The sequence below is a fragment of the Sus scrofa genome, chromosome 12 (genome assembly GCF_054392235.1).
Source record: "Sus scrofa isolate SSC_HxYL_T2T_F1_AM1 chromosome 12, Sscrofa_HxYL_maternal_Yorkshire_Landrace_v2.0, whole genome shotgun sequence".
Classification (NCBI taxonomy): domain Eukaryota; kingdom Metazoa; phylum Chordata; class Mammalia; order Artiodactyla; family Suidae; genus Sus; species Sus scrofa.
This window is the reverse complement of record NC_139394.1, coordinates 10932129-10945604: the sequence shown is the minus strand read 5'-3', so window position 1 is coordinate 10945604 and position 13476 is coordinate 10932129. Positions and strand designations below refer to the sequence as shown.

Sequence of the window (13476 nt, the reverse complement as noted above, 5' to 3'; positions counted from 1 at the left end):
TTCATTTAGTATGATAATCTCCAAGTCTGTCTGTGTTGCTGCAAGTGACATTATTGCATTCCTTTTTATGGCTGAATAATACTCCACTGAATACATCTACCACACTTTCTTGATCCATTCATCTGTCGATGGACACTTAGGTTGCTTCAATGTCTTGGCTAGTGTAAACAGTAATGCTATGAACACTGGGGTGCATGTATCCTTTTTTTTTGGCCATTCCTGCAGCACATGGAAGCTCCTGGGTTAGAGACTGAATCCACACCACAAGAGTGATCCAAGCCACAGCAATGAAAACGCCGGATCCTTAACCCACTGAGCCACCAGAGAACTCTGCATGTATCTTTTGGAATTAGAGTTTTCTCTGGATAATTGCCCAGAAGTGGGACTGCGGGATCCTGTAGTAACTCTATTTTTAGTTTTTAAAGGAATATCCATACTGTTCTCCATAGTGACTGCACCAATTTACAGCTCCACTAATAGCACAGGAGGGTTTCCTTTTCTCCACACCCTCTCTGGCCTTTATTATTTGTAGACTTTTTGATGATGGCCATTCTGACCAGTTTGAGTAATACCTCATTGTAGTTTTGACTGGAATTTCTCTAATAATTACTGATGCCGAGCATCTTTTCATGTGCTTGTCGGCCATCTGTATATACATTGTTATTCTACTTTATTCTCAGAGAAAGCACCAAGCATATGTCAGTGGGAAAAATGTGGCCTTTGATGCCATCCATACCTGGGTTTGACTGATGGATTTGGGATCTAGGAAAATTTCACGAACATTCTTAAGATTTACTTAGTTCCCTCTGCAAAAAATGGGGAATACAGTAGGAACATTACAGAGAGGGAAGTGAGGACTGTACGGATATGAAATAAAGAATCTAGGCCAGTGCTTTGCATACACAGATAGTCCTTGCTTTGCTGGGCTAATGTCAGTGACCAGCGAACCAGGCAAAGTGAGGACGCAGTTCCCACACACATTTCAGTCATCATAGCATCATGCTGCGTGAGGACGGTCCCTGGTGAAATTTCAGCATGTGATAACCCTATGTAATTTGGATACACTGAAAATCTCAGTAAGAAAGCTTAACCTTTTGCTTTAAAAAGAAACATATCTGAAACGACAATAACACTATGACGTAGCATTATTTCAAAAAATCCTCACAAGATATCTGCAGACATGCACCATGGGTGCTCCCATTTTACGGGTGGAGAAATGGTGCTGGATGAAGTCATTGGAGGATGCGACCACTGGTTGACCCTCTGGCTGGACCCACGCAATCAGAAGCTCCTCAACAATCCTGCCCCGTGCCCTTTCCTTGGAATATACATTCCACTCACAGTCCCACAGTGGGAGCCATTTTTAAGGATGTAGCTTTGAGAGGATAATGCATTGTTGAGACCATCAGGACTGAACACGTGACTGAACCCCATTAGAGTCTCTAAATACACGTTTAAGGTTCTGGCAGGTGGGTGTGGAGATCTGGTCTTGCAGCACCCAAGAGAAGCCTCCTATGTAAGTTCCCTTCTTCCTAAACCTGCCACCTCTCAATCTGGAGTGGCTGCCTCTTTCGACAGGCTCTCCTTACCCTCTGTGTTTGAGCCCAGTTTCAGATTTCACTCGGAAGCTCCCGAGGTTTCAAACCAACCAACAGAGACCCTCCAAGTTCAGTAACTGGACCAAACTGACACAGCCAAGTGGAGGTGCTAGACATCTGACAGCCCACAGGAGGGGCTGATCTCTATTGTGTAACTTTTAGATTTGCATTAAAACAAAGGAAATGTTTTTTAACTTGCTTGACCCTGAGAGTAATTTTTCAGTCTTCCCATTTTACCAAGGAAACCAGTGTTTTAAATGCGCCAATCTGGGAGAGCTGGGTAAGGTAAACTAGGACCTTGGTGCCCTGTGTGATCCAGAGCAGGTAGAGGAAAGAGTTGCAGGCCAAATTCTCGAAGATCCAGGACTGGCCTAGCCAGTCAAACCGCAGGGGCTCTGCAAAGGGATGGGACGAGGGGAGGCAGGTGCGCAGGTATAACACCAGTGGGCATGGGGGCAGATCACCAGGATTTCAGCAGCTGGACCAGCTTTAAGGTGGCGCTTTGTTTCATTAGAGTGGCGTCAGGCAGACTAGAGGTTTGGATCCTAGTCACTGCTGAGGAAAGGGAATGCTGGCAGAAATCTAGACCGGTGGACAGAGAATAGTAGGCAGCCCAGGTGAACTGAACTCGTCCCTGTGTGTCTGATCCCTTATAAGGATTGTAGTGAAGCAGACTCTATGGGGCTGAGGGTCAGGGAGAGGCAACCTGTAACTCAGCAGTCACCATGGCAGGACCTGCAGGTTTGGGAGTAGGGCTATAACCAATTCCCCTGTGAGAAGGGGTGCAGAGATGCCAACGGCAAAAGAGGCTACCCACCTGGTTTTCCTGCTCTTTAGACTGGCAGGCTGCACCTGAACCTTAAGGTAAAAAGGATCAGTGCATCCAACCAGGAACACGAGGGTAAGAGGGACTGGGAACCAGAGCCCATCATCTCGGGCTTGCAGCACGGGCAGAAATTTCTATTTCCTGGCTTGGAGGGGATGAATGATCCCACATCCACCATGTGGAAAGTGCAGGTTAAGGTGTTTGGGAGGAAGAGATCTCAGATCACTGTTCTTCGCTTTCAGGATCTCCTTAAGCTATGTCTGGGAGGGAGGCCACTGCCTCGCAAGAGGGTTCACCCTCTGGGGTTTGTTAGTAGGCACTTTGTCCAGGCCATTCAGATGGAATGTGAAAAGCCAGGCCCACTTGTTGAAACCCGTGGCCGTAGAACACATAAACTACTTTTATTCCCAGATTCAAAGGAGAGAAAGAAGTTCATTCTTTGAGAGCCATGTCAGAGATAAATTCTATCATCATTCAGAAATGCAGTCATGCTTCACGGCTGGAAAAATACCCCTTTTGCTCCTTTAAACTGTTACAGTGAGGCCATTTTCTAACATCAGGTTGAAAGATCTGGGATAAGGGAGGGTGGGAGTAGAGCTCAGCCTTCCCAAATACACAATCCTGTCCTGATGAATACAGAAAAAAATCTTCTATGTCATATATAGTCTGACACGAAGTGAATGAATGTCTCCTGTGGTCAGAGTAAGTTATGGAAAATGTAAAGTTAATATCTTTTGCATGTGAATAGAAAGCTCCTTCCGAGCTAAATGATAGCAAGCATTTACTAGGTGTCTGTGGGGTGGACAGGCAGGGAGAGGTGGGAAGATGTGGTTGGGAAAAGATCCACTGAAACTCCCCATTTACCTCTTGTTAATCTGTGAAAGACTTTTGGCATTCTCCTATGGAAACTTCAGAAGCAGATGGAAATATTTTAAGATGTATAATACACATGGGCCTGTTAGATGAATTTCCATTTCCCTCATAAGAGCGCACACAGGGAGGTTCTGAGTTATCCTCTGGATGTGAGCAAAGATTGAAAGGGGAAGTTAATATTGTATGCTACAGCTTCAAGGTGGTTTAGAAACACCTGTCTGATTTGCAAACAGGAAACAACACAAAAGCAGTGCTTCTTCCCAGTGTATTTCAAAGGTCAATGGTTAGCCTTCTATCGGGTAGTAGATGATCCTAACCCTGGGCAAGAATTCGGCGAATTCAGCAAACTTTTTTTTTTTTTTTTCCTTTCAAAGAATCCTGTCTTTTGGGGCAAGAAATTATCGAGTTTATAGGACATGCAATAGCCACCTCAATGTATTTTTCATTAGAGAACTAACAGTGACTATTTCAAATTGTAAAATTATCTTTGGTACGATTCCTGATTTAAGTGATTCACAGAGGGTGTAGTCATGCTTAAAAAAAAAAAAAAAAAGGTTTGTAGGGGTGCATCAGCAGCATGGCCAGGACTAATATCTATAAAATAAAATTGATATGCAGGATGTTCATGGACCTATGAACAGGGAAATGAGACCACCTTAAAAAGCGCTGCATGAAATTCAGATTATACCAATCAATGAATCACGCTCCGGACACTTCGCTTTGTGCATCCCTTTGATTACTTACCAGTAACTGACATCCCCTCTCTTCCTCATCCTGGGTGGGACTTGTGTTCTTTCCATCGACTTGCGGGGCGGGCCTCGTTGGTGCTGAATGGACAGCTCTGGATAGGGTCAGATCAGGCTGCCAGGAGTGCTTTGGGACCCATGGGTGGTTTCAAAAGGGCTGTGAACATGGCAAAATAAAATGCAAAACTGTATGAGAAAAAGAATGTATATATACACACACATATATATACATGTATGACTGGGTCACTTTGCTGTACAGCAGAAACTGGTACAATGTTGTAAATCAACTCTAATTTTAAAAAATTAAGTAAAAATCTCCTAAAATATCACAAAATTGTATGCATGGAATGTAAACACATTTTTCTGAGAGGAGCCATAGCAGTAAAACTTCATAACCAAAAAAATAAAATAAAATCTGTTATTTTACTCCTATCTGAAAAAAATGCCATTTTCATAGACATTCCAATATTTATCTAAAATTTTAGTAATGTGACTGGTCTCATATCAAGATCAGATAACAAAATGATTTTAATCCATTAACATCCCAAAATCTTTCTCTCTTTTTTATTTTCCAGCTGCGCCTATGGCATGGGGAACTTCGTGGGCCAGGAATCAAATCTGAGCCACAGCAGTGACCCGAGGCCACAGCATGACAATGCCAGATTCTTAACCTGCTAGGCCACCAGGGAACTACCATCCAAATATCTGTTAACTTTTCCACAGAGTAAAACAAGGTCTCTCTATGCACTTGTATATGTACACAGGGCTTATAAAATACCTTATAATATTTTTGCTGATCCAAAGGCAATTTATCCCCAAACTTAAAAATGTTCCCCACTTTTAATATAAGTTGGAGTGAAAGAGAGTAAATTTTTTTTCAGGGGTGGGGTGGGGCACGCCTGTGGCATATGAAAGTTTGCAGGCCAGGGACTGAATCCAAGCTGTAGCTGTGACCTACATCACAGCTGGGGCAGCACTGGATCCTTAATTCGCTGTGCCACAGCAAGAACTCTAAAAGAGAGTAAATTTTGACAAAAGAAAAATCCACCAAAGAGCAGAAAATCATTTTCAATGTTTGATTACTGGTATTTCACAGTATATTAGGGAGTTCTTAAAATATTTGTTTTTAATGTGTTTGATGATTCTGGGAGAAAAAAAAAAGACTTTTAATGTTAGGGTATGTTTTGGGGATTCTGAGAAGAGGAATAAGCATTAAAAATTGTAGGCAAGAGTTGATAAATGTTTAACTAACCACTTCATTTTAAAATACCCAATAAAAATCTTCCTCTTAAAGTGTTCAGACATGTTTGGATTAGTCCACATATTTAGCAGTGTTTCATCACTCTGTTTTTCCCTTTATCAATCTCTCAGTAATGGTGGATCTCTCTAGCTATTCTCTAGCACTGATGAGCAAACTATAACTCATAGCTTCTTTCTTGTGCCCGCTCTCTCTACTTTAAATATTGAAATTACTTAACATTTTCATAGAAGCAGATCACACAATGATAAGTTCATAATTCTCATCCTGTCCCTTTCAATATAACATGTTGCTTATGTTCATAAAATGGCAAATGATCAAGCTCCAACACAAAATTCTAGAAAAAAAGAAGTTAACTCTACATTGTGGAAGTTTCTTTTTTTCCTTTGTTTTCGTCTTTTTGCCTTTTCTAGGGCCGCACCAGCGGCATATGGAGGTTCCCAGGCTAGGGGTTGAATCAGAGCTGCAGCCACCAGCCTACGCCAGAGCCACAGCAACTCAGGATCCGAGCCACATCTGTGATCTACACCCCAGCTCACGGCAAAGCCCGATCCTTAAGCCACTGAGTGAGGCCAGGGATCGAACCCGCAACCTCATGGTTCCTAGTCGGATTTGTTAACCACTGAGCCACAATGGGAACTCCAACACTGTGGAAGTTTCAATCAAAAGATCCCTTTCAAAGTCAGCTGGGCATTCAGTCATCACTGTATCAGTTATAGCTCAATTAAAATGTGCTGTGTATACTTTTTTTTTTTTTACATTGATGACAGCGATACAAAGAATGCATCCTTGGTCCTCTGAAGAGAAGAGTTTTAACTGCAAAATTTTTGTCACTTGAAAGAGAGAAATTTAAGATGGCCACAAGGGGACAGCAAAATACACTGGATTTCCTTTATGTGCTGAAGCAACAAACATTTTGCCATCTGGCTCATATATATATATATATATATATATATATATATACACATACATACATACATATATAAGGCAAATCACTAATTGAAGTACCTGGGACACGAGCCATCGTAAGCACTGCCATTGCTGGTAAAAACACAGTATACAGGGGACCATATTTCCTAGAATAACTGAATATGTGAGACACCAGCTTTCTAAGTACAGCTTTTGAAAAGCTACTGGGGACATGCACACAGAGAGGGCTGCAACCTGGCTGTGGCTAACTGTTCTTCCTAGCGGAGGGGGAAGGTTATGAATTCCTTTCCTCTATTAATACTTCTCTACACTTAAAGGGAAAATAGCAATAGGATAAACTGTCAATAAGATTAATTTTTTTAAAAAAATAGAAAAAGAGACTTTCTTCAGAAGAAGCAGTAAATACTTATGAATCACTTATTAATTATCACACACTCTTCGGTAGGGAAAGTTACAAAATTAGAAGAGTTCAAGACACTGGAAAACCCTGGATTCTGTTATCAGAATTCCTAGCTGCAGAACTGATAACCTTGGGCAGATTTCCTAACCTCTAGATGGCTTTGTTTCTTCACCTGTAACGAGAGGATAATACAAGGGGTTGTTTCAAAGATTCAGGAAAAGAGTGCATGTCACCTACTTAGTTCAGTGCCTGGAGTACAGTTAAGAATTCCATTAAGTCAGCAGCTATAAAGTTATTGCAATAAATGAGGGGCGCACGGCAGTGCTCAGTAACTATTTCTTGATGACTAGCTGATTATATCTTATCTCATTTAATTCTCACAACTAGTGTAAGAGCACAGTTTTATTTTCTTCCATTTTTATAGATGAGAAACTTGAAGTTCAAAGACAATGAGTCACTTGGCTAACATTACGCATTAAATAGAAGAGCTTAAATTTGAACCTAGGACTTTCTGATTCTAAGCCCATGTCCTTTCGCCACACTTGGACGGGTATAGGACTAATATCCTTTTTTTTTCCCTCTGCTTTTGGTAACTCCTACAGTCACTTGAGAGTTCTTGGAAGTGACTCAGCAGTTTGGCGAAGCCACAGAACACAGAATCATATGACTTTTCCCATGGGCTAATCAGACCAATTAGAAACTGTGAGAAAGGATGAGAGGGGAGGGCTTTTTTGAAATCATGGAAGAAGAAATTGTTACCCTAACGTCTCCAACCCAGACCAGCATCAACTAGGAAGTCAGTCTTCAGGCCACATAACTTAAACTCATAATCACATACATTTGTTCATCTCCCACATTATCTATGCAATTATTGTCTATAGAAACTAGTGATTGCTGAAGCAAGTTGACTCATCTGTCATAAAAAGATATATGGATGTTTGGGATCAGAGTATATTCTTGAGGTCCTTAGGCCTTTCTAAGAAATGATAATTAAATTCATAGAACTGGCTGTACCTGGTCTCTCCCAATATGATACATAATCCCTCTCTCTTCATTAAAGGAGGCAAGAGCCCTCTTTCCATTTTCAACTGCCTCCCACATTTATAGGCTTTCAGAAACACAGTCTTTACCATGTGCACTGGGGAATCACACTGAGTGTATATTCTAAATTGAAAATACACACATATAAACAAACACAACTCAAAAAAAAACAAATTTCCTTTGGTTAAAAACCAGCTTGATAATCCACAAATTCTTTGTCATTTTAGATCAGAAATTTCTCCCAGAAAAGAAAGGAACAGCACAAAACTACAAACAGAAAGGCCACTAACAGTCTCTTTTTTGTTGTTGTTGTTGGTCAGCCCTGAGGCATGTGGAGGTTTCCGGGGTCAGGGACTGAACCTGTGCCACAGCAGTGACCTGAGCCACTGCAGTGACAACACTGAAACCTTAACCCGCTGCACTGCAAGAGAACTCCTTATATACACTCTCATCTCCTGAGGATAGAATTATGGAAATGATACAAGACATTCTCTTTCGTACCTATTTATTTTCAAAACTATTTGACAAAAACTCTGGTATGCTCCCAGATGAATAAAAGCTGTCCTTGGATCCCAATTTCTTTAGGTAAAATATGAGTATCTGTTGGGAGAAGCTCATCAAGAGGATGTGACTGCAGGTTAATCCATGTGCTGGACCAGGGCAATCAGAGGCCCTGCCTTCCTGCCCCCATCCTTGGAGAATACAATACACTCTTCCCACAGTTCCACAGTGGGGGCTGTTTTCAAAGATGCAGCCTTAAAGATGCATTGTGTTGTTGGAACCATCTGGATGGTGTACGTGGCTAAACCCCATTAATGCATCTATACAAGCTTCTAAGATTCTAGCAGGCAGGTGTGGAGACCTCTTCCTCCTCCAGTGCCCAAGATAAGCCTTATATGTAAGCCTGCCACCTACCAATCTGGAGTGCTGCCTCTTTCTTAGGCCCTTCCTTGCCTTTTGAGTGTGGGGTTCAGTTACAAACTAACAATTGACAAGCCAGCCAGGAGATCAAAAAAGTGGGCTTGGGAAAGAGGTCCCTGTGGGGGAAATCCTGAGATGGCCATTGCCTCCTAAGTGGGAAGAGGCATTGAGGCTGGTGGACTGCCACTTGACTATGGAGACGTCCCCCAAACGTCAGCTGGTCTAATGCGCTTGTCTGGGGAACTGCACATAGCGCATTGTGGCAAAGTGGGGGAAAGAAATGGTTGTGCAGTGGGCTGGCCTCTGCTGTGGGGCATTTGGGGGGTCACTGATGCCCAACTAGAGCTGGAGTTAGATGGAAGAAAAGCGTTTAGAGAAGAATGTGCACTTGTTCACTACTCTGCTAGCTTTGGGGGTTTGCAGACAAGGTAGGAGAGAGGATGGTAAGTTAGGGAGCCTAGCGTACCTTTTTGCAAAGCCAGGACACAGCCGCCACAGACTGAGGTCCAAGCACTTGTGACAAAGCTTGACGGAGATGTGAAGAGGTTGAAACTCTGAGAAAGTGAAGAGAGGTAGGGAGAGGATGTGGAGGTAACTGGCTCTGAAACAGACGAAGCACCCAATGCTGTCTGAGTCCTAATGCACAGGAGATTTGTAAATTGTAATTACCCTAGACTTCTGATAATAGAGAAATATGCCCCAAAACGCCTAAGGGAAAATTTGGATTCTTTCTTCAGCCATTTGAGTGACTTGTATTCAACCGCTTTCTATAAACTAATGAGTTTTGTATGGTTGCACCTGATTTATGGCTAAAATTTTGGAAAGAAAGCTATAGGTTTCTGTGTGCATGTGTGTATGTTTGTTTATGTATGTCCACAAATGCATGTCATGTATACGTGATATTTTTCCACCTCTAGAGGACATCAAAATTAATTTTTAAATACAACATTGTAAACCAACTATACTTCAATTAAATTTTTTAAAGAAATTAATTTTTAAAAGAGGTCTATTTAATTGACCTAAAATTTTTTTTTTTCAGGGCTGCACCTGTGGCATATGTTGGTTCTGGGGCTAGGGGTCAAATTGCCAGCCTACACCACAGCCACAACAAAGCCAGATCCAAGCTGTGTCTGTGACCTACACCACAGCTCATAGCAATACTGGGTCCTCAACCCACTGAGTAAGGCCAGCGATCAAACCCACATCGTCATGGATACTAGCCAGGTTCTTAACCCATTGCACCACAATGGGACCTCCCAAGAAAAAAACTTAATATCCATAGTGTACTTATGTAAAACTAAAATTTAATTTTCTTTTATCCACCAGGATAAAGTTTTCTTGAAATATTGATCTATTCTTGATATGGTTGTGAATGTTTTCTCTTTTAAGTAACCTGGTTAGAAAACAAAGATACTGTTTTATTAAAATAATTTCTTGTGCTTTATGTTGTCTTTATCAGATCTTTGATTTAAGAACATTTGAGTCTTCTCTATTAAAAAAGCTAAGTTTTTTCCACAAGTATGTAATTTTCTGTATTTGCCTTCTAAGTCATTAATTGTCCTTTTGGTCAGATAGATAACTAAGTATTATTTCACAGTGACCTATGACTCTATTTAATCAAGTGTTGTTTCAAATCTCTTGATATTTTTGATAAACTTCTCCAAAATCAAATTCTAAAATAAATATTTTTTACCTTGAACTAACTTTGGAATTTTCCAGAGGGTTCCTGGAACACCCCAAAAGATTTGTTCTCTCTCCTTATAAAAGAGAAATAGTAAACTCATTAGGCTTCTTTGATGTATTAAATTACATGGGAAGCATTGTCAAATAAGAATTGGTGCCAAACTTTATGTTACATCTATGTGAAATTCCTAAATATCAGATATGTCCTCCTGTAATGTTATCAATAATAATTCAAATTATTATTTTAGTAAGGATGTCACAGTAACAACAAAATTCCCTTGTCAACTGCATTAGGGTGAACTCTCATCTGATCTTTAACTATGGCCATTTTAGAGTCTTCTGTCATTTACAGACAGTTATTGTTTTATTCCAAAGCTTTTGTAAAAGTGTTCCAACAAAAATGCTTCATCTTCAAGGAAATTCAAGAAAAAGACTCTGACAAGTATAGGCTTCTGATAATTAAGATCAGTTTGTCTTCACATGGTGGGGGTAACAATGGATTTTTCATGTATTTCCCTAAGGCTACCTGCACAGCCCCATCATATGTGATGGGATGTTCACCTGAGATCTGTCTCTGTTCTTTCCCACATCAGTAAAAGAGGCCCATTACACTGATGATATGTTAACACGCTAAGAGGTGCATCCACTCAGGACACTTTGCAGACAAGGGAGAGAACGGGTATTGAACCCATGGAAAATTCAAGGTCCATGCACTCTCCTAAAATTTTGGGGAGTTGTTCGGTTGGGTAAGACAACTGTTGTCTCAGAAGCTGTGATTGACTAGATGCAAGCCTGTTCAACCCCTACGAAAGTGAAAGAGTTGCAAGCCTTTGCAGGATTCAGGGGGTTTGGAGGACTTTTTATTCCCCACCTGACACAGTGCCTCCATCCCTCATATCATTTGATAAAGAAAAGGCAGATGTGGGACTGGGGATCAGAGCAGCAAGCTGCCTTTGAGAAAGCAAGAAGACCAGTAAAGCAGATGAAAACTCTGGGTGTCTCCCAAGTCAGGCTACCATTTCAGTAAGATGTGCGTAACTTTGGAAGGTAGGGGTGCGCACAATGGTGGAGACTGAAACTCCCTAGGACTGCCTTCTGGGAGGGGGCAAAACCAACTCTTAACAAGGTACACGACACTCCTTCTGGGAGAAGCTCTCACAAGGAATAGCACATCATGGTCAGAAATTTTCTTCCTATCAAGGGGTGAATTGAAAATTTGTTCCAGGGACCCACCTCGCCATGGTTCAAAATCCCACAAATCCGACTCTAAGCGGCCCATTTGCAGCAAAGGAGCCCTCTGCCTGTCAGCTCACTACCTCTAGAAATGCAAGTGCTATGAAGCCCTGTAGACCCTCCAAATGCCCTACAAATGTGGCTGCAGAGAAAGAATGGAAGAAATTCTCTTTGATGCCCTTGAAATATAGTGACCTGGTTAACGCAGTAACAGCATGCCCTCTGTGTTTTAAAGAAGTGCCCAAGGCAATTGCCAAGAGTCTGGGGTCATCCACTGGGAATCTCCAACCAGCGAGGGATGGGTAAACTAACTATACCAACCCCCTCCCTCTGAGTGAAGGTTCTAAATATGCCTTGGTTTATATAGACACTGCACCTGGCCTAATCCAAGCTTTCCCCTGTCATTGTGCAAACCAGGCTATCCCATCAAGGGAATTAAAGAAGGCGAGTACCATGTACAGATACCTTCATCAAATGGTGCTTGGGGATTACCTTTCAAAGGTCATGCCATGCAAGACTGGACAAAAGAACATGACACTGGAGGGTTCTTTCCCTCAGCACCCACGAGAAATAACACTGGTAGAGAGGGAGAGTGGAATAGTAAATTCCCAGATTAAATTACTCACAGGTAAAGCTACCCTGGCTGGGTGGACTTAGGTACTTTCCCAGGCTTTAATACATTTAAATGATCAACCAGTAGGGCCTGTTGCCCCATATGCCATACTGGGGACCCCTGCCAAGACATCCAACACTGTAAAGGTATGGAAGTCATGGAAGACAGCCACTGCCTTGGCTCTCACTGTGGATCCGTGTGCTGTGCTGCTGAGAACACCAAGTCCCCTCACACCTGGGAAAGCTGTTTTCTACTGGACTTTGCCATAGAGTGTCCCACTGGGATGGTGGATTACTTCACACCCCGGGGTGAGGGGACACATTCGGTCCCCCCAGGGATCCCACTGTCCTGCTGCAGGCGGGGGCCTGGGGACACGCACTGCACCTGGAACGGAACATGCACCTTTGAACACATCCCCTTCTGGCGTATCCTGCCCCTTGCCCATCCCCACAGCTGACAGGGCTGCCTCCCCCAGGCGGCATGTGTGGCATGTGCCACCAGGTTCCTAAAGCTCCCACCTCCCGTCCCTCAAGGGCAGGGGAGCGTCTGTTCCTCCTGGGATGCTCACTGGCTGCCGTCTTCGTCCCTGGAAGCCCTTTCTCAACCCGCCCAGCAAGGCTCACATGAGAGCCGACGAAGCCCGTCTTGACAGAACGCTGCCCTGTCTCTAGTGAGAAAAGCTGCCCTCCAAAATACAATGGCCTTGGACGTTATTACTGCCTCTCTAGGAGGTACCTGTGCCATCCTCCAAACAAGGTGTGTTCACACCTTCACCAGCAAAGCTCCCGAACAATTCTTGGGAAATAAACATAGAATCCGAGTAGCAACATCAAGTCTAACCTTTTTTTTCCTTTTCCTTGCATTTTAGTCTAGTTTCACTTTCTTGTGAGGTGCCTCAGGCAGAGGCCTCGCACCGGGCCCTGCAGACTGGAATTCCTGGTGCAAAGGGCTGCACGGTCACCTCAGCTGTGCGGGCCGCGTGCACAAGCAACCGCGGAGCGCGACGCTCAAACCGACGCTCCATCCAAGATGGTGGCAGCGGGGACGTGCACAGTGAGGCTGCGCCGGGCGCCGCCAGGGGGAGCCGAGGAGGTGCAGGTGCAGCTGCGCCTGCGCGGGAGAATTCGGCCCCTCCCTGCCCCCTGGGAACGGAGTAGAGGAGCCCTGCTCACCGCCGGTGAAGGAGACCTGTGTTCCAGAGCAGAGCTGACACTTCTCCGTTCCACGTGCGGCATGTGGGAGTTCCCAGGCTAGCGGTTGAATCAGAGCTGTAGCTACCGGCCTAGCCACAGCCACGGCAACGCCAGATCCCAGCCAGATCCCAGCCAGATCCCAGCTGTGGCTGCGACTCACA

At 43.3% G+C, this 13476-nt stretch overlaps 1 long non-coding RNA gene across 2 annotated transcripts in view; it reads right to left on the bottom strand.

The window, feature by feature from the left end:
- The window catches only part of LOC106505399 (uncharacterized), a 122026-nt gene extending 108873 nt beyond the window's left edge, over positions 1-13153 (bottom strand). For both annotated transcript variants that reach the window (XR_014820896.1, XR_014820895.1), the window contains exons 1-2: positions 12963-13153; positions 4042-4200 (exon numbers count right to left, since the gene is read on the bottom strand). This is a non-coding gene — a long non-coding RNA (uncharacterized LOC106505399). The remainder of the gene's footprint in view (positions 1-4041; positions 4201-12962) is intronic.
- Between the last annotated feature and the right edge of the window lie 323 nt (positions 13154-13476).